We start from the raw sequence: 21,732 nt of genomic DNA on the forward strand, positions 1-21,732 counted from the left end.
TTAATTAGCTAATGTTTGTACAGTGCTTTGAGGATTAAGTGCTATATAAGTGCTAATTATTATTATTATTATCTCTCAGTATGCCTTAGTAGACAAGGTCAACCAAGAAGACGTGGAAGAATGTATCTGCTAATGAAGTGTGGGTGGGCTGTTTGCTCTTCTTTGCCCCTTTTTACTAGTGTTAGGCAGTAGAAAAGACTTCCTTAATGACGAAGGCTGGTGAAACCCTGGACCAAATTGCCTGGTAAGCCCACTAAGTGTCTGTCACCAGTCATTCTTAAGAATAGGACAGACAAACCTGTGTCAGGAGGAGGACTTAAGTGTGGTCCAGGGCCCCAAAGGACCAGGATTTGCGGGGTGGTTTCTCTAAGTCCACCCTGGATGCAGGATATAGTCATTGTCTTCTATGGTCTGTCAGTTTGATGCTTTCCTGGGTCCACACAACACAAAATGCACGTAAGCCAAATGTGCAAGGCAGGGCAGCACAAAATGTGTGGATGTTTCTGGCCTAGCTGGAAAACTCTCCACAGAGGTGTTGAGGTTTTGCCTGCTATCGTTTTAAAAGCTGCCTGATAAGGTTGCACTGCTCCACTGCCCAGCATACCCTCTGCCGGGTGTAACCACCCACATAGCCAGGTGGGCAGCACTTCTACTCATGCACCACCAGATCGTGCAGCCTTGTGCAGCACTGCAAGCTGACTTCGCGTTAATAGTTGGACTGTGAGCTGAGTTGTTATGCTTGTCACCTGCTTGGGGCCACACCACCCAGCTGAAACCCAAGCCATGGGCAAGCAAGAAGCCAAGTGCTGGTGAATAGGTCCTCAGCTGCCTGGCTCATGTTGTGCCTCAAGGCCTTATTTTATACTGAATGGGGAGTTTATTCTTTTTTGCATCTCCCTTGCTTGATCACGTAAGAGACTGTTATGTGCAATAAGAGTGATACGCTGCATATACAGAGTGCCTTTCAATCTCCTTTATGATTTGCAGACATGAACTAGCTCTCATAAAATCCTTTCAGGGAAAATGGATGTTTGTATTTAATACACATAAATATATTTAGAGAAGTCCATATGTATGTATCTGTCCCACAGAAAGAAGGAGCAAACTGAGGCAATGAAGGGTTAAAGAGAAGGCCAGAATCATGACATCACACTGAATAAATTTTGGTTAGATGCTGTCTATGAGAACAACAAAGCAAATCACATTTCTTTATTTCTAGACAGCTGACTAAGATTTAATTGCTCTTAAATGTTTATTTCCACACATGCATGTAGGTACATCCATAGTATTGTGGGTGTATGATGTTGTCATTTGATGTGGTATTTAGTTAAGTATACCTTATTATCTTCAAACTTTTTAATTTGCTGGCAGGTAATAACCGGTTCTCAAAACTTCTATTGGCTAATATTGAACTATTACTCCTTGTCTTCTTTACCACATCAAGAGACATATGATTTTGGCTTCACAGCATCCTTTCATTTATCTTCTTTTGTAAAAGCTGGATCCAGAGCACTGTACTTTTTTACACTGAACATCAGATCCTTCCTTCAGCAAACCCCACAGTGCTGCCAGGATCATGCAGGAGAACAGGGCCCAGCACACTCAACCAGCTGGCAGCCTCTGTCAGAAAGCCCCACTCTTGTCTGTTGTCATGGACCCTGAATCACAGAAGTTAACCTGGCCCTGTCAGAATTTTTGTACTCAACAGTCAAAAAGTTTCAAGGGGCTGAATGCAGGTTTCAGCCTGGCTGGTCCCACAGCAGCAGCCATCACTGCAACCCGTTTTTGTTAAACTTTAGTTGAAAATGTCGATAGGGTAAAGAAGGAAGTTTAGTTGAGGAGCTAGACGTGGTAAATATAAAGTACTGCTTTCACTTTAACATAGTTTTCTTTCTCTTTCACTGCAGGGAATTTTTATAAACTCCCTTCTAGCTTGGAAGTCTTTTAAAATGACTTTAAATAAATAGGTTGAATACTCTTTAGGGGAGAAAAGAAACACAGTTAGTCGAGATAGGCTGGAGTTGCTATTTGTGTTCTTGCAGCTGAAGTTCAAGCCTTTTTCTTTGACAACAAAGCAAACACATAGGGAAGTGGAAAGAAAAGACCCGGGAACAGTCAGCGCCAGAGACAGAAGCTGTTATCTTTCACTCTCTGGCTGCTACAGTCCTGCCAGGTGCCCTGAGACCTGATGTTTCTTACTCTGTGTTTTGTTTGTGGTCCCAGAAGTCTTGCAAAAAAAGTTTTGCCTGGTGTGGTGAAATTTTCTTCATCAAAAGGACAGCAGAAGTCAGGTTGAAGGAGATCAGAAGTAGGGTGAGGAGGGAAAAGGCAAGAAGAAGAGACGTGAGAAGCAGCAATGCATGGCCAGTAGTGCCAGTGTTGCAGGATTTCAGCAAAGCTGGTGAAGAGGGGACCACTGCCAGGGTCCTGTTGTCTTGTTCACTTGGGTTGGGAACCAAGTTATCGTTGTCAGGCCACTGAAGATGTTGGTGCTGGGCAAGAGGAGGTAGTGACTGTGGTAAACAAGAGGAAAGCATGTTGTCTCACTCTTTTATTAAACCCTAACTCCTAATTTCGGGTCTGAGAGTTAGGCTTTGTGTCCCTGAGAGCATCTGGACCTCTGTGCAGGGACACAGCATGGGAAAAGGTGTTGTGGAATAGGAGGGAGCTCATGTGTGCTGGTATTAAACAGAACCTGTCTGGCTCCTGCTGAATCCTGTGGGAAAGAAGAGCAGGGACTAGGCCTTCCTAAACTGGCTACAGAAGAGGTGAGATGAAGAATGAAACTCTCTGATGAGCTCAGGGGAAAGCTTAATAGTTCTTTTGCAGTTCTTAAAAATATCTATGCACTTAGAGCTTCATCACATCAGTGTGTGTATTCCTGAGCACTTTGCTGTGCTTGAATTTACCCAAATTTATGGCCAACAAACCTTCTGCACTCTGCTAAGTCTTTCTGGGGTTGTTCTCTGCCGACATGCTGAACTGAAACTGTAGGTCTTTTATTTGCCATCTCCAAAATCCAACATCCCAAATCAACCTTACTGTGCAGTCTGCTCTCTGCCCTCACTTTTTCTAGTGAGTGATCACTGGGTTTGGTGAAATGGGATTATTACCTGAAGGAAGTTATGTATAGGTATAGACTGTATTATATATGCATTAAGTTTATGTATATCATATGTGTATGTACATATGTATGTAGCAAGGTCATGTTGTATGTACATTATGCATGTGTTATATCATCCTAGTATTTGATTATATAATTATATATTATAAGATTATTCAATTATAGTAATTATTGAAAACTTAATATATCATTATATTCTAGTTATATATAATTGTATTATTACATATGTATATGTAGGACCTCAGGAGATAGCTTGGATGGCTGAGTGGAGATTAGACATAAGTCTCGTTAGAGCTTAGTTGCTCAGTTGAAGTCAATGAAGCCATCAAAGTGCAGAATGAACTTTTTTTTTCTTTTTCTATAACTATGTTTGGATTTTCAGGGTAAATAATTTGGTTTCAAAACTTTTCTGGATAATATACTCTGGTTAGTTATCAGAACCATTCATTGCCAAAGAAATATTGCCTGTATTGGAAGGGTTACAATGAAAACAGAAAAGCACAGAGAAAGATAATGAATATACAGAATGACCTTGTTACAAGAGATAGTAAATAGTCTGTGTAAGATACTGGTTAGCCTGTAAAAATGAAGCTTGTGTGACCTTGATAACGGTCTGAATAGTGGGGAGCAAGTTCCCAAGGAATGATTTTTACTGCTATTCATACCACTAGGAGGGCAGTCCCTGAAATAATTAGGCCTCAAGTTTAAATCTTTAAATCAGTAAAAAGAAATTTTTCGTCCATCCCTGCTTCCCCAACACCCACAGTGCACAACTATAGTGAGAAACTCCTTGTCACAGGATGTCATAGAAGCCAACAGTATAAATGGGTCCAAGAAGGGATTAGACAAATTGGTGGAGGAAAAGTCTACTGGGAGCTATTAAACACGATGATCCAGATGCAACCTCTGGCTCAGGAAGTTCCAAAACTGCTGACTGCTGGAATCTGAGAAATGGATCATTGTAATTGCCATGCTGCTTATCCTTACTTCTGAAGCACCCACTGCTGACCACTGGGGGAGATGAGATACTGGATTGGATGGACCATCAGTGACTCAGAATGGTTTATCCATTTTCATATTCTTAATTTTTGTACAATGAATGGAGAGGTTACCTCACTTCTATCCCCTCTACAAGCTGAAATTCACTAGGGCCAGGAAATTCAGATTTCTGACTGCTCAGGCCACTCAGGACAGGCTGCTTGGAGCTGGAACAGATGCAGTACAGCACATGAAGTATAATGTACTCCACACTGGCCTCTGTGCCTACCCAGTGCCACGTGAGCATGCAGCCCAGATAAATGGCTGGATCCACTGCTTCCCTCCAGGTACAAATGCCTATTTGCTTGTATGAGTAAAGACAGTCTAGAATAGTTTACTCCAACCTTGCGCCTGGAAATTCAGGAAGAAAAGCATATTGCTTGCTGTACCTCCTTCCCTGGAGCTGGTAGGAAAGGATTAAATGGCAAGGTTGGTGGATGAAGGAATGCTGCTTGCATATACACCACCACTAGTTACTGCTCTAAAATCTGACTGGAGAAGCTTAGGCTTGGTAACTTTCTGCAGTATTGGCCTTGTTTCATCTACAGTGCTGAAGAGGTGAAGCTTATCTACTATAGATCCAGACGTATGGCTTGTGTACTCACTCCAAATTGATACAAAGGTTGACCTCACTAAGCTTGCCCTGTAAAGCATCACGGTTTATTCACACTATGAACTAAACAGGCTGCAAACCATCTCATTTCCTTGCATAGCATTGATTCAAGAAACTGTCACATGTTGCCCCAAGTAGACTTGGGCAGAACTTTGGGAAAATCCAAATTGACAATGAAGGAGCATGGAAGGAGCTAAGACACAATGGGTTGTCCCTTGGGTAGTGCCCTCCAGGGTTAGATCTTGGAAGGGTCTGCCTAGGGATGAGTACAAATGCAAACTTCAGTGTTTGCCCCAGGGAACATCTTGGAGCAGGGAACCTGGTCACAAACCAGTGATTGATGTGATTTGGAGGCTAAGCTCTGCTTTTGAATCCTCTCCAGCATGTATGTGTTTACCCAAAGCATTCTTCCTCTCTCCCTTCCCATTGGCATCCCCTCCCCAATTTTTCATGAATGTTGCCACTGGGGATTCATATATGAGAAAAAAATTAGGTGAAAAAAACGAGGAAAAAAAAAATGAGGAGGAGGAGAGCAGTACCTCTTCTGCAAATGCAGTAATTCAGATGGGGGAATGCACTGTTAAAGTTTTTGCCTTGATGTGTGTATGTGAAACGTGGCCAAGTTATGGTTTCTGTGGGAATTGTACGTTTGAATTTTCTGTCTTTTGTGTGGTTAAATTCTCAACCACAACATTGCATTAAATAGTCAGGCTTTTTTTATAATAGTTGTTGCACTCATAAAGCTTAATGTTTTGCTTCTTTATGAAGGTGGGAGGGTATTTGTGTGTTTTTGTGCTAGGGCGATGACATGGCGGTTTACTTTAAATCGGAGTGTGGAGGATACACTCGGATTTCTGCCAAAGTGAAAGGGGGTGGGAGCTCTTTCGAGCAAGAAGGGATGGCTCAGCAACAGGGGTGAACTGCCAGACCAACAGCAATTAGTCTGGGGGACAGGGCCAGGCCTAGGGATTTCCTTTTGTGATAATGAATTTTCATAGAATCACCAGGTTGGAAAAGACCTCTTGGATCATCGAGTCCAACCGTTCCTATCAAACACTAAACCATGTCCCAGAGAACCTTGTCTACTTATTTTTCAAAGACCTCCAGGGATGGTGACTCAACCACCTCCCTGGGCAGCCTGTTCCAGTGCTCAATGACCCTTTCTGTGAAAAATTTTTTCCTAACATCCAGCCTGAACCTTCCCTGGCACAGCTTGAGGCCATTCCCCCTTGTCCTATCACCTGTCACTTGGCAGAAGAAGCCAGATCCCTCCTCTCTACAGCCTCCTTTCAGGTAGTTGTAGAGAGCAATAAAGTCTCCTCTCAACCTCCTCTTCTCAAGGCTAAACAACCCCTGTTCCCTTAGCCGCTCCCTGTAAGACTTGTTCTCCAGCCCCCTCACCAAGTTCTTTGCTCTTCTCTGGACTCGCTCCAGAGCCTCAAGACATCCATCTTGTGGTGAGGGGCCCAGAACTGAACAGAGTATTTGAGAAGCGGTCTCACCAGTGCCAAGTACAGGGGCGGAATAACCTCCCTGGACCTGCTGGTCACACCGTTTTTGATACAAGCCAATATGCCATTGGCCTTCTTGACCACTTGGGCACACTGCTGACTCATGTTCAGTTGGCTGTCAATCAGCATACCCCAGGCGCCAAGTTTTATCTCTAAGTAACCAATTCCAAACTTGCTCCAACCGGTAGAACCTACCAGTTTTGTCTGTTCTTCCCCCGCATCTTCCCTCCTCCACATATTTGCTCTACAGCCTCTAGGAAGCGATATGAGTGACCTTTGTATAACAGAAAAACTGCACCAGCCATCCACCCATTAAAAACCAGCATCACAAGCAGCATTAACGGCTGCTGTTGTTGGGACTCTCCATGCAAGCAGAGTATGGGCATGATGTGAAGCTCTGGTTTCCCATTAACCCCTACAGAGGCCCATTGATGGTCAAGAATGAGACCTGGGAGGCAATGTGGGGAAGCTGTCACCAAGTCCATTTGCCCTCTACATCTGAGGCTGCCAGTGCTGGAGGTTTAAACATCAGTGTAGATGAGACTTGTGGTCCATTGAAATGTAAATTGGAAGGGCTTCACAAAAACTGCTTATATTCTATATATAAGCATATATATTCAGCAGCAGGCTGAAACGTGAAGGCTTAAACTTGACAAATATATTTTCTTTCCATCAGTGACCAGCAAAAGAAAATTAATGTTTACAGGTCCTGTGAAATCCATTCACTTGGTTTGGGTTCATTATGGCAGCCCTGAAGCAGTCATAGGGCATCACAGACAACAGAAATTACCTCCTGTAGCACTAAGGAATGCCAGCGAGGCTGAGTGGGGAGGGTGCTTCCTTTTGCTTCTTTTTAGTTATGCTTTTTTTGGATGCGGTTCCCAAACCTGTACTTTGAAAACACTGGTTTGAACTTCATGCAGCCATGAAAGGTAGTTAACCTTTCAGATCACGGCTCCAGTCCTGGTGGCAGTCAGGCACAGCTTAGAGCCTTGCTGGGCCTGTTGGAGACAGAGATCTGGGGGTGAAGAGGAAACCAAATCACCAAGTGTTGCTTTCATGGGAGCTTCAATTTCCCTTTTCCTCTTCCAGCTTGCTGGATGGAAGGCCTTATCTTATTTTTCATTCTTGCTTCACATGCCTAGCAAGCCCTTCCTTGGTTTTTTGTTGCCTCAGTGTTCCTGTATGCTCCTCTCCATCTAAGAAGCTGCGGTTCCACTTGTATCCATACATGGATTTAAAAGCTAAAGCTGTCCTTCTGACCTTCCCACTTGCTCGTGAACTCACTAACTGCGTCATCTTGCTGTATGTCGAATTTCCACATTTCCTATGGACAGAACCTTCCAAACAAGATAGGGAGGAGTTCATTTGGTCTTCCATTTCCTCCCACGAAGAGTGTTCAGATGCTTTTGACACCCCAAGACTGAACTGAGGCAGGCAAGTGTGATCCTGAAAGTGTACATGAGTGTTTATCCACACAGGATGAGCTGAGGTCTCTGTACTCAGACCTAAAAGGAAGGTAAAAGGCAACTGGTTTTAAAACTGCTCGCAAAGAGTGTAAATATATTTCCTGGTTTTACCCACCATGTCCTTGAACTGCTTGTGGTGCTTTTAAAAAGCAAATGTCCAGTTTCCTTCGCTGTCCCTGGAACAAAACCTTGTCCACTGGAGTGGGTGAGAGGTTTGCCTTGCACTTCAGGAGAGAGAGGCTTCAACCTGCATGTGTCCTGGTGGAGAAGCCTTGGGTACCACCATGGGGTTTCTTCCGTAACAGGGTTTTCTGGCCTGATTGAGGAAGTTTTGTTCTCCCTCTTCCTCTGACAGCTCTAAGGGCACAGGCAAGGACACTGTCAGTGGGGAAGCTGAGTTTATTGGCTATGGATCCTGTGATTTGGAATCTTTCTGCCCTTTTTTGAAACAATTCTTTGGTTTTGAAAGCAAATGGTGGCTATAATATAGTGAATTGGACACTAAATTTCTATTAATTCATAAAAACTAAAATAGAATCCATTAGGAGTAGTTTGGTATTGGTGTGAAAGGAGATGTAAATTATCTACTATCACGCTTGAAATGGGAAAGCTAATCATGTTTGGCATCAGGCCAGCTACCATTAAAGTAATTATTTTTAATCATCAGCACTTGGTGACATGAATACTCATATTTGTTGATTTACTGTGAAAAGCACTTTATATTGTAAATAAAAAGCTGAGAAAATATACATTTTGTTTTAACGATAATAATAATTATTCAGATAAAAAGACATTTGCTTTTATGAAGCAAGTAGAGCCAGTTTCTGTTCCCCTCATCAGTCGATATAATCAGCCTGATGTAATGCCTGTCATATTAAATGGGAAGCCCACCAGCAGCAAAGGGGTTTGGATCCTATTCCTATGTGAATGCTACATTTTTCATTCTTTTAAGATTACTAATAGTGGCTTCACTGCTGTTGAACAACTCCTTTTTGTAGGGTGGAAAGGAGTGGGGTTACGTTACCACAAACTCAAGCTTAGGTGTCCTAAGTCCATTCTTTATTTGAAGATAAAAATCATAAAATGTTTTAAATGGTCTGTGTGACTTAGGTTAGAATTGCCAGTTTTAGCATATTTTCATTAGTTTTTCAATGAAGATGAGACTCCTAATTGCCTTTATGCGCTCTCTAAATACCTTGCTTATTTGGGACCACTGCAAATCACCTGTCTTCTACAGGAATAAAACTGTATATGCTTGCATTCTGTGTTAAAATGTTCCCCTGATATTTGGAAGTATTTAATAACAGGACTAGCAATGCATTCAGTAAACATCTCGTGAATATGACTTAAGGTCTGTATTTACTCCAGTGGTCCATCTCCCCAAAATATGTGTGTCTGATTGAAGAAACTATGTCTTGATTTCATGGGCATAGACCCATTCAGTAGTAAATGCACAATATTTAGGTAAAAATGAGTTACTTAAGCAATTAGGAAGTCTAAATCAGCATGTAGTGTTTGGAAAGACAGTGAGTATATGAAAGCAGTTCAGGGATAGGAGAGGGTTATTAGCACGTAAAGAAAAAGCAACACTAAAATACTAAGTGTAAGACTGTTTGTGATTTTAGGGAAACAGGGACTAATTCCTAACTGTTAATTATAGTAGAATAAAAAGCTTATTACAGGGTGTGAGAGGGCGTGGGAATAATATATGCTCAGAATCTCAGAGGCAATTCCATTGCATGCATTTTGACAGAGTATTTTGTACCAGCCAGATTATAAAAGAATGAAATACCTCAAACAGGCAAGTAAAAAAAAAAAGGAAAGCAAACAAAAACCTTCTCTCAACCCTCTCCTTAAGCAAGCAAATCCTACCAAGCAAACAGAATTTCCAAAGCATTGCCACGCTAGCTGGAGGGCAGCACTGTGGGAGGTGGCCATGGGCTTGGTAGCCAGGAGGCCTGGTGGGAACACTGACTCCTATTTCTTTAGCTCTGTACAGCTCAGCATCTCCACCACAAACCTCTGTAGGTATTGATTTTGTAAGGCTCGGTGCAATTTCATTCTCTTCTAGTTTTTGACCACGTTTCAAAGAGTGATGGTGAATGAATGAAAATTGGCTTTGTGGAGGTTTGCTATATTCCTGTGAAAGGGCTTGGGCTCCTCTGCAGTCTTCTCCTGTCCTCACCCAAGGCCCATCCTCAAAATATGGACCGTTTTTAAACTTCTCTTTTCTACAGAGTATAGTTTCTATAGACAGCCTTTGTAGGGTAATATCTATTTTATCTAGACTGAGGAGCCACTATCAGCCTGGTCTGGGGCATGCAAAACTTTCAGGTGGTCACAAAGCCTGGAGTTCTCTCTGCCTTTTTCCATCTTCTAATTTGGAGCACAGGCATGTGCCAAAGTCTGTACATACAAACTGCTCTTAATATGGCCTGCAACTTAGCCTAGGGCTTGAAATTGGGTCTTTCTGGTCTAAAAATCAGGGCACAAGTGCTTAAATAAAAATTCATCAATTTGCCCATGGTCCATACTTGTAGAAACATGGTATATGATCATTTTGGGTCATTCCTTAAAAAAAACCAAACAAACAAACCAAAAAAAGACAAACATTTTGTGGGAGGAGGCTTAAGAATGCCTAGTATGTGTTTTAAATAACCTTGGTCAAAAGATAGATGTCAAAATTTACTATATGGCTTTAGTTGGTTGTGAAAATGAAACCCAGTTGGATTTTCCAGAAGGCCCAAATGTAAACAGATAATTGGGCCAGTGCTAAATCAAAATGCTTCCTATTCTTGTACATTTTAATTATTTTTCCTCAGCAAAGCCATGAGAGGCAAATATGTACTCTTTTTTGACAATAATTTGGTTCTGCAGATTATTATCTAGGTGAATTCATACTTAACTAGTACCTCTTTAGAAAAAGGCAGTTCCCAAATTAAATAGTTCTTTAGATTGTGCCTTGTCCTGCTGGGAGTTCTGGTCTCACTTTAATCGAGTTCTTATCAGAACTTTAAGAAAAAAAAAAAAAGAAGTGTTAAATTTTCTTTTCAGTAAACTTTTAGGAGGGAAGCCCTTTTCTTGATTTTTTTATATCTGGCTACATTCTGAAATGCACTATCCAACAGTCTCAAATTTTTCCACAAAATAGTTTTATAAAGGCAACTCTGAAATGCTTCAGATGTAGATTTTCTAGGGTTTTGTTTTAAATAATAGTACAAAATTATAAAATCTTAAGAAAGGAATTTATTTCAAATGGGAAAATTCCAGCTCTTTCATTCCAAAATACTGGACAGTTTTGTACTGTTCACCCTATTGTTTTAGGGTTTTTTTTCTACAGTTACATTTCAGCAAATATTGCATGAACTTCTTAAGGATTTTGATTGACTGCCCCTGAGTATTCTCTCACAGTTTTTCTAGGCACCTCCCATTAATTTTGTAGCCCCTTATTCAGCTTTACTAAAACTTCCTGCATTGAGTTTTCTTCCACAGCATTTTTCTCATCTGTCTTCTCTCTGACATTTCAGCGAAAAAGGTATTCTTGTCCTTTTGCATGTCCTGCTGTTGTGTTTTTTCAGGTTGTTGTTCTGAGCAAATTGTTTTATGAAATTTGCACTTGTACTTCCCATGGTCAATAATCAGTGTCCCACCTGGCTTTATATGAAATGCATGCTCTGCTCTTGGGTGCTTTGCTAAGCCTGTTCTCTTTCTCCTCATCAACATGCAGCGCCTATCTCTTCAGCTTTTGAAGTCTGCATGCTCAAGTCAGGGAGTGCGGATGGCAGAGCAGATTTGTAGGGAGAAGCGTCAATGTGGGTTACCTTCTACGTTAGCTAGATGGTGCTAAAGAATTTTTGCTTGTCATTGCTAAGGAGAGCATTTGGAGTGCAGTCCTCCTTTCAGTTCGTGGGCTTGGAATTAAAAAGCAATGCTTTGGCTTTGTCCTTAATGCAAAACAAGCTGCAGCCAGTGCATACAAAGAGTTAAAAGCAGTGGAAGACCTAGTCTGGAGCACTTTAGGAGTGGGCCTGTTGGTTTCGATGACTTCAGTGCACTGCGGATCAACCCCAGGAGCCTTATGAATACTTTGACATAAAAGAGGTTTTGCCAGTGGAAGACATCCTCTCCTGTGCCTGCTCCTGATCTGCTGGAGCTGCAATGGGCTTCCAGCAACCAGCAGTACTTTGTGTTTCATTCTCAAAGTGTTTGTCATGAGAGAGTGAAAATTTCCTGTTGCCTTTTGGATCTGTATCCTACAGCAGTTTGGATAATGTTAGATGTGAATAATTTAGGAAACAAACCCAAACACCACCCCTCCATCTTGTGGTCAGTGCTTTTGGAGCCCAGGTTTCCCTGCTTTCTGAGAGCTGCTGTTTCAGATTAACAGTGTCCTGGCTCTGATAAATACTAACAAAGTGTAACGAATGATCAAAGCTGCATTTACAACCCAATGGGTTTGAAATGATTGATCTGGATGACATAATAATGATAACCAGTGAGGCAAGGCATCTACCCCTCCAGGTTTAGGGAGAAAGGAACAGGTATTAAAAATGATTCCACTTCTTAGGTCATCAGGTTATTTCCATTCTGATATAAGTGGAGGACAAATGCAAGACCCTCACTTTACCCCAGAAGAGCCCTGCAGCTGCTTTGGACTGTTCGCATCCCTTTGATAGTAATTCATTGCTTCATACAGATTACAAAGTTTGGCTGATGACCCAGTAAGTAAGACCGAGCTATTCATGGCCATTCCCTGTACTACTCGGGTAGTTCAAAAGGTGGTGGAAGCTCAGATGCTGTTCTTTGCAAAACCTATGCATAGTCATAATCACAGATGTGAAAGGATATGACTGTGTCTAGGGCAGAGACTTTGCCATCTGGAGGTTTCCCATTATCTCCCAGAAGACTGGCTAGATGATTAATGACAAGACAGCTTGGACATACCATAACTGCAATCTCCTTTAGAGCTTGGCTGCCTCCGGTCCCATGATAACCCCTTCAACAGCAGCGTGTCACTTTGTAACCTTGCAGAATCATGCTTCCAGCATACTTCCTTTCCTCTGACAAAACAGAAGTTTCTACACTGGCATTGGACCTGTCAGATGAGAAAGAATGAGCCTTCCTGCTGTGGTCTCTTTTCTCTTGTTCTTCTTTTTGGTCTTTGACTGTCTGGATGTGTGAGATGCTCACATTTCTCAGAACATTATAAATCCAACTCACCCTTATATGAAATCAACAATACCTGCCATTTATTTCCAGCAGGTTATTTTTTCCAGGTGGCAACAAAAGCCCACGTAGCCCCGAAGTTGCCAGTTCAATGCTCCTACAGCACTATGAACATCCGGGCAAAATGGGTCTGGTCCTGATGTGGTGTCACTTGCTTTGGATTTAGAATCATAGAATCACCAGGTTGGAAAAGACCTCTTGGATCATTGAGTCCAACCATTCCTATCAAACACTAAACCATATCCCTCAGCACCTCATCCACCCATCCCTTAAACACCTCCAGGAAAGGTGACTCAACCACCTCCCTGAGCAGCCTGTGCCAGTGCCCAATGACCCTTTCTGTGAAAAAATTTTTCCTAATGTTCAGCCTGAACCTCCCCTGGCGGAGCTTGAGGCCATTCTCTCTCGTCCTGCCACCCTGTCACCTGGGAGAAGAGGCCAGCACCCTTTTCTCATTTACTGTCTGAGACTCTTTCTAAGTGTGACACTGAGAGGGTATTCACAATATCTACATTTAGAGTATAATTTCTCAAGGTTTCCCATAAAGCTGACAAGGAGACAGTCAGTCCCTCCAGAAGGCACCTACAGATATGAATCTGAATTGCTGTATGGAAGAGTCTATCTCTTTTTGCTGTCTGCCTGCCCCATCTCTTTTCCCCCTTTTCCCCTCCCTAGACCATGAAGACTGTCCCAGGTTAAACAGCTGAAGCAAGGTGCTTAAAATTTGGCCAGCTGAATAGCACCTTGTGTCACCACTTTCAGCACTAACTCCAGTTAGTTCATCCAGCTGTTCCTTGAGGAGTTCTTCAAAGCAGCTCCATCTGTTTGTCCAACCTGAAAAAAAAACATTAGTAATGACAAGTAGGACTGACAAATATGTGAACAGTCATGACGGCTTTTCTAAAGATTTTGAAGCTACCCCAAAGTCCTTTTACCCAAACAGTGTTACCATATATGACAGTTGACCGCAGACTTAGTTTTCCAAGCAACAAGTTCAATTAGCTTTAATACTTTCAACATTTAAATAGTTAACAGTAAGCAAAGTTCTTTAGAAGTGGAGGGGGACGACTACATATGCGTCTGCTGAAGTTGTTAGGCAACGATGGAAAAAAAAATAATATCTCTCTAATTGCTTCCAGACAATGCATTTTGGATAGGGCTGTGCGAGGGCAAGAGGAGCTCACACTCTGACAGAGGGACTGCTCCAAGCCAGAGAAGAGGCTGCTTCGGCACTGCCATCTCTCTAGTCCTGCAAACTTCTTGCCGCTGGTGGAAAAGGGGCTACTTTGCCCAAAAATGCCTGGTTCTCCAGCTCTCTGCAGTGCCCCTTGCTGACAGGAAGCTCGTGGAAAGCAAGAAGCACAGTGTGGTGAGCCAGCAGATTTAGGTCTACTGCTGACTTTCTTCATGATCATTGGCTCATTCTGTGGCTTTTCCAACTCTCCATTCTACCTGCCAGTAAAATCTGAGATAAATCTGAGCTGTTGAGGACTACAGTTTAAAAAATTTGTCAAGATCCTACAGTAGCAAGTGGCATCATCTCATTGTACACAGATAAATGCCTACAACTTTCTATGTATCCTTAACCACAAGAATAACCCTATCAAAAATCTGCCTGCTTTGCTATCTTCACAGGGTTTTTTGGAGTAAGTTCATCTTGATGTTGGCAGAAAATGGAATTCACATATTTTTTTCCTGCAATTGGAAAACAAAAGCAGAAGGAGCTGGGAGAGGCAGCAGCAGAGAGCACTAAGGAAACTTTACTGGCTGCAAACAGTGTTAACAGTCAGTGCCAGAATCAAGGGAGGAGTAATAAGGTCATATATTCTGTGATGACAAGTGGGAAAGCTCCTACTTAACTACCAGGACTCAGCTCAAGCAAGCCCTGCCACCAGTCCAGTCCTGGCTATGACACATCAGCCTCAAAGGTGACTTCCCAGGAAAGCCAAATTTTCAAAGAAGCATAGGAAAAAAAAATGGAAAGGCAAAGTGTTTAGCTCTTATTCAATTCCACAAAACTATCTAACTGCTGTCTGAAGCCTCCACCAGCTTCAGCTGTGTTAGACTACAGACTACAGCACTGCCTTTTACTCTGCTTTGGCTCAGCTGTGGGCAATTCTTTGTCAGACTTTTCTAATATTTAAGTGCTAGGCATTAGAAATACTGCTTAAAGTGAAAGCTTAGTCCTATTTTACTGTTTCATGAAGTGATGCTATTAAGGTTATTTCTCTCTGGGAAAATCTGTACTGGCCCTTATCAGGCTGTAGTGAAGATACTTATCTTTGTACTAGTTTGGGTGATTGATTGTGTCCAGTCAATGCTGTCCTGTGCTGATGTCTTTTTCTATCTTAGGTGGTTTTTTTTTAAAAAAAAATCTCACTGTGGAGTTGAAACCATTTAAATATTTTATTACAGAAAATATAGGCTCAGCATGTAAATTTATCAGCTGAACTATATTTATATCTTTGCATATACACATTTACAGACTGAGGGGTTTTATTTTATTTAAACTAAGTTAATACTAAACGGTTGGATTGTAGTGGAATTGTTAAAGAGGTATATGAGCATCATTTTATATCAGGACTTAAACAAGTGTCTAGTAAAGCAGTATTGTGGTTCCTTGCAGACAGAAAGTTCAGAAGGTGTAGTAAGAGGAACTCAGAGAAATGGATGACCCTTACTGGAAAGAGATCCACAGGAATGTCTTGAGTGACTTCATTGTCATCCAGTGGAGAAACAGTCTCAGAAAGCCTCCTTTAATCATCTGTACAACAATTGTAGGTGAAGGCCCCTGAAAGTGATGTTACTTAGCTTAACCAGGAGCTTTGTCTTTCAGATGGATTTAAGAATTTAGGTCACTGTCAACAGTCACTGCAGGGAAGACAGTGGAGGCTCAAGATATTTCTAAAGCACCACACTTCATCCAGAGCCTTCCCTGCTCATGGCTGAACTAGTGTAATTGAGTTTATGAGAACCTATCATCTGTTTCAGTCTGAAGTCAGCTGGGTTAATTTAAGGCAGGGCTGACTAGCTGGCAGGAGAGAGCACTTTAAACCTACCCCAGCCATTACTGCTGCAGTCTGGTCAGCTGCCAGCGCAGCATCTACAAGGACTTGGAGTATATTTAGCTTCAGCTTATTCTCTGCCACCTCAACATAAATGCTGACCCATGCCAGCTGTGACTTAAGTCTTCCTGGCCCCCCTTTTTTTTGACATTCGCCAACTTGTCTGCTTGTTTAGATTCATGCTTATTTATCTTTGACTGTGAAATTTTGACTGTGCAGCAGGCTTGCTCTGAGACCTTGGGTGAGTCACTTAATTCCTCATAAGTAGTTTGCAGATCTGCAAAATAAGAGACAGCTCCAAGAGTCCCCTTAGGATGTTGCAAGGAGTGATGCTGGAGTGTTTTTGCAACACCTTGGTTTCTCTGCAGATTATCATAGTGTTACAAATAACACAGTCCTACTTAGAAATCTTTACGTTTAGGGTTAAAGTGCCTATATTTGGAAATTTGACTTGTTTGGAAGGGTGGTGAAGGGAATTTTCCATGTACTTACATGATAATCTTGCTTTACGTGCATCTTAAAATACTTTTTTGGGTTTTTAACAGTTTAACAGAAAAAATTTTAGAATTAGTCCACCTAGGGTAGAGGTGGCAAAAACTGAAAATACTTGATGTAGGATATAACATGTATTTGTAATACTAATGAGACAAGTCAGTTAGGGACCATGTTTATTACCCCAAGAACAGATATGGTGCTGCCATTATTACCAGAAAAACGAGTCCTTACTGGTTTTAGGGAAGAGCGTTCCAGATTATAGTTTCATCCACCAAAACCATCTTTTTTTATTTTTAAAATCTTTCTTATCATCCATTGCAATGTTGACATTAATTCCTTGTGGACAAAAACTGCTGGGCAGCTTTATAGGATTTGCAGTTAGAATTGATAGAAGTTTTAGCACATCTCATGGGCAAGGGAACATGATGTACTTTATGATCTGATAAAAGCAAACCTGAGGGAGCTATTCCTAAAAGTGCCACTTGAGGTCAAGGATGAGATCACATCTGAGAAAGAACCAATGGTATCAAATACCTTTTGTAAAGCAATGGTGCAAAGAGCTTTAGAAAGCTGGCCTGTATTCAGGGGTCCAGATTGGCTTGTAGTGATGTCAACTGTATTCCTACAATGCCCAGTAACTGCCTCATTCTTCTTCCTTTTCAGGAATAATTGCCACTTGATAACAGGAACAAGTAACTTTGAGTTGCTTGGGGTGCACCATGAGCTGACTATAATGTGCTTCAAATAATTGCAGTCAATGTGACTGAAGAGCAAGGAGTGGGAGTTTTTGTCAGGCAGATTTTGCACATTGGACACCTTTCTTACCCCATCACAGCAGCACATGTGCACCTTTTGTGTTTAAGTTTTTATCCCACTTTTTCTGGGGCTGCCAGAAGGCTCGTTTCCAGTGCAGTTTCATGTATTGCTAGTTAACAATGAAACACAGCATTTCAGTGGTGGAGAAAGTCAATCCCTTGTTCTTCATCACAATTCATTCTGCTTAACTTCTGGTACTGTATACGACAGTCTGCTGTCTATTCTCTTCTCCTTCAAAAAGGAGTCCATGAGAACTTGTTGTGGTGAGAATGATAACCAGTACAACTAGCCGGGAGTGTGGATGTTGTTTGTGAAGCTCATTATCAGTATCGTAGTCCAATCTGGAGGATGGAGAAGAAAGCTGGCGTTCCTTCCAGTTGTGACACAGAAGTAGATTTTGGAGAATCTTTACTTCTGCCTAAGCTTGCCACTGATGTTTTGTGCAGCTTTAGGACAGGCACATTCTCTCTGCGCCTCAGAATGTGATATCCTTGGGGTAACCGTAACCTGAAATGTTTGGTATGTTACATCAGGCAAAGCATTGTGCTAAGATAACTATACTTTTTCTGTTACTGAAGGCAGGGGTTTCAGAGCATTTTCAGAACATCATTCTACTGTGCTACGAACATATCTTCATGTGCCTGTCTGTAAAGTGAAGAGGAACCTAATTCCTTGCTTTACATGAACTTTCTTATAAACCTGCTCAAGGTGGTGAGAAATTGTGCTAATGGCAGGAGGGAAATCTGTTTCATTCCTGTGCATGAGGTAATTAAGTATTACAGTGATGATGAATACCAAACAAGCTTAATATGAAAAGCTCCACCCAGGGTCTTGCTAGACAGGTGTACCTGCAGTATTGTGCCCTATTCCTGCATAATCAGAAATTTGGAAGGCTTAGGCTTTCATGGATGTTCTGAACATTTATAAACAGCACAAGTAAACTCCCTGGTGCCTTCTATAGTATGTATGTAGCTTGTGTTTGTAGTGAAAGTCCATCCTTTTAATAAAAATGTTTTGAGAAAGAGAAGATTTCAGCTGTTTGAGATTTAGATCAGTACCCAAGAAAAGAATGAAATTATAAAGATGTATTCAGAAAGAAAGGGCTAAAAGGTTCTCAGAAAAACTAAGGGATGTTTAACAAAGTGTGCAAAGAGTAGCCTAAAGACCAGGAGCTGTGTATTTTCAGTATGTGATTTGTGTATAACACAATCTAATCCTTTTGCAGGTACAGTGTATTGCATAAATTCTCATATAATCTCTTAGTGCAGAGAGAGAAAGATATAAATATTTAAGGAAAATGCGGGGGTAGGGACTAAGAGGTTGATTATAAACTTAAACTTATCTTACTTAAAAATGTATTACCAAAGGTCCTCCTCTGGCTCTGCAGCTGGTATTTTTGCAGGTGATGTATGTATTCTGCATATGAAATTATGATAATTTACACCATTGTGGACCCTAATCTAGCAATGTTAATTGAACAAGGCTGTGGCTAGGAGAGGCAGTTGCTCCAGGCAGACCGGCTTGGAGCTCTGCCCAAGTGAAGCTTGTTGCAATTTGAGAGCCTTTAACTTGTATCCAGGTGTCCGTCCCATCTTGTGGATATCTCCGATCACGACTAAAGTGCCCCACCAACTACTACCCCACTAAACTGAGCAGCCTCTGAACTAATGATGCTCACCTGGTAGGGTCAGGAAAGGGAGCACAACCTAACAAAGGGTTATTCCAGCAGGCTTGCTGAGAGTTGTGTTGTTCCTGATCATCCTACCTTTTTTCTTTTGCTTGGGCTGAAAGTTGTGCCTGACTGGTTGCTGCCTCCCACTGCTGGTAATGCCTCTCACTGACCCTGGGTTTGGATTTGTTTGCTAAACTGGGATCTGTAAAAGTGCAGTCTAACAATTCCACTACTTGTTCTAATTTAGTGAGGGGTGAGAATTAACAGATGGTGTCATTATCAAAAGCTGTTCAAGTGTTGAAACAACATAAATTCCACAAATACAGAAAAACAAATACAAACTGCAGTAATTTTTCCAATATCTGTTAAACAATACTCACACCTCGAATTTACACAGCACTTCTTAATCTACAGCTTTTCAAGTACTTCCAGATTATAACTGAGGTTCAACCCAGATTCGTGAGAGAGTCAAGCGTAATTTTACTTGCTTTTCTGAAGTTCAAGGTGCAGTGCTGAGTGTTAAAGACAGATCTGTGTGGGAGCTCTGGCTTCTTCTCCTGGCTCTGCTAATGCTTCAACTGAATGGTCTTGGGTAAGTGATTTCATTTCTCCGTTTTCTCGGTTTCTAAACCAGGAATGGTAATGTTTTGCCTCTCTTGCAAAGTGATTTGTTTTTGACAGATGAGAAGTGCTGTGTTGATAGGTATGGGTGTTATTGTTATCATAGTTGTTGTACTCTTATGGGGCAGATGCTGAGGGTGTTAAATATGAAATATACAAGGTCTAGGTTTTCAGAGGGGCTGAGGATATTGGGGTTCTGGCTGAAGTCCTAAAAGCTTCATGGTTTTAAGTGTCTTGGAGTGAACGCTGCAAAACAAAGGCTTTTTCCTCTCCTTATTTGTATCTTTGACAATTGTTAAAACTTCTCAGGACCCTTGTATTTTATCTTTCTGTATACTATATCTTCGTAGTATATCAGTGCATTTCCTCTGTGTTGCCTGTGCTCCTGCAGGTGCAAATAACTGGGCCTGCAGTTAAACTCAGCAAGAAATTATGCCAAGGAATTGAAATGAGAAACAGATTTTGAGCTCACTTTCTTGTATGCCATATTTTTTTTGTGACAAGGCCTTTTTTTAGGATTAAAAGAAACAGGTATAGTCAAAGTCATCTCTGTTGATAAAGCTGAGTGCTAAGGCTCTGCAGAAAAATAGTAATGGGTCTTGTAATATCAGTCTATGATCATTGAGTATTTCAGATAATATTTATGGTATTGATAATATTTAGGTTTTGGTTGGCCCAAAGGATTCAGTGGTCCTTTATGATAAATGTTTTGAAGATCTGCATTTTCATAATAAATATGAGTAGGAAGGGAGGAGTGAAAAAAAAAAAAGAAAAAAAGGAGGAGAGGGGGAAGGAAAATAAAAACCCACAACCCAACATATGGGAGGGAAAGCTCGCAGATTAATCATGGCCAGTTCTGTTCCAAAGAGCACAGTTCAAGTATTTAGCATTTACTTGCTAAAAACTGTGTTCATGTTAGTATAGTATCAGGAGGGATCCTTTGCGTCACTAGCTGGATTTGTGTTGGTGAATTGCATACAGATTTGTTCTCTGTTCTTTTGGGCAAATGTCATGGTACAGCTTGTATCCAAGTGGTCTAAAATCTTTCGTTCCTAAAAGAAGTCAGCAATGCTTGAACAGCCTCCTAGGAGCAATCCCTGGCCTGTGGCAACCCCTGAACCCTGCCTGGCCATTGGTAAGGAGGGAGCTAATTCACCCAGGCCAGAACTGTGTCGGAATTGGCCACTATAACAACAAAAAGGAGACAATAATGAAACTTACCCTGAGCCTAATCACTGGCTTTGCTCCTAGGCTGTAGCAGGCAGCCATGTCCTATAACCCGTTTTAAAATCCCTCTGAAAGGCTGGAGTGTCTTGGTTTCCACTGGTGTCCAGGATGGATGTATTGTGAGCATACACTCTTTTTAAAGATACATGATTTTGCACAGATGTCCCATAAGCTGTTGCATTCAGCTTGTATTTCTTGCTAAGTGATGCTTTCTACTGCCAGAAACTTCTTCTGGTGGCCTGATGAATAGAGTAGGAGTGACAAGGAGGTGGCATGAACCAGAGATGTCATGTTGCCCCATCGGGTACCACATGGGCATAGTTTGGCCTTAACGCTGTCAAACCTAGTAGGGAATTAGTTTGAGACTCAAAGTCTTCTTGTCTCCCTTTATACAATAGAGCTGTATGAATGGTGCTTATTTATTTATTTATTTTATTCCTTTGGTCTTGGTCGGATGAAAAGAAGAAAGAAAAGACTCCTTGAGACTTTTCTAGCTTTGCCACCATCTGAGGCTTTATAAATGTGGGTTTCAGCTGCTGTTGGTGCAAGTTGCTGCAAACTGGCAAACCATCCTGTTAGCCAGCACAACACAACCACAAGTTTGGCAACAAATTACCACTGCCAGATGCCTTTGCTGTTCCTTTAGCTTTCTATGGATTCTAGGCACTTAACCTTTTTTTTTTTTATGTTGGAAATACTTTCAAAGTAGAACACAGTGTTTTGGGTTGTTTAGCCAAAGTTTAGCTGTCCTTTTGCATCCCTGCCAAACTTCCTGTTTTCAGCAAAAACAATTTATTGTCTTGCTGGTTCTTTAGACCTGAAAGGATTTGCAAGCACAAATAAACTTCTGGGTTT

Source organism: Phaenicophaeus curvirostris, chromosome 2, assembly GCF_032191515.1.
Source record: "Phaenicophaeus curvirostris isolate KB17595 chromosome 2, BPBGC_Pcur_1.0, whole genome shotgun sequence".
Taxonomy (NCBI): Eukaryota; Metazoa; Chordata; class Aves; order Cuculiformes; family Cuculidae; genus Phaenicophaeus; species Phaenicophaeus curvirostris.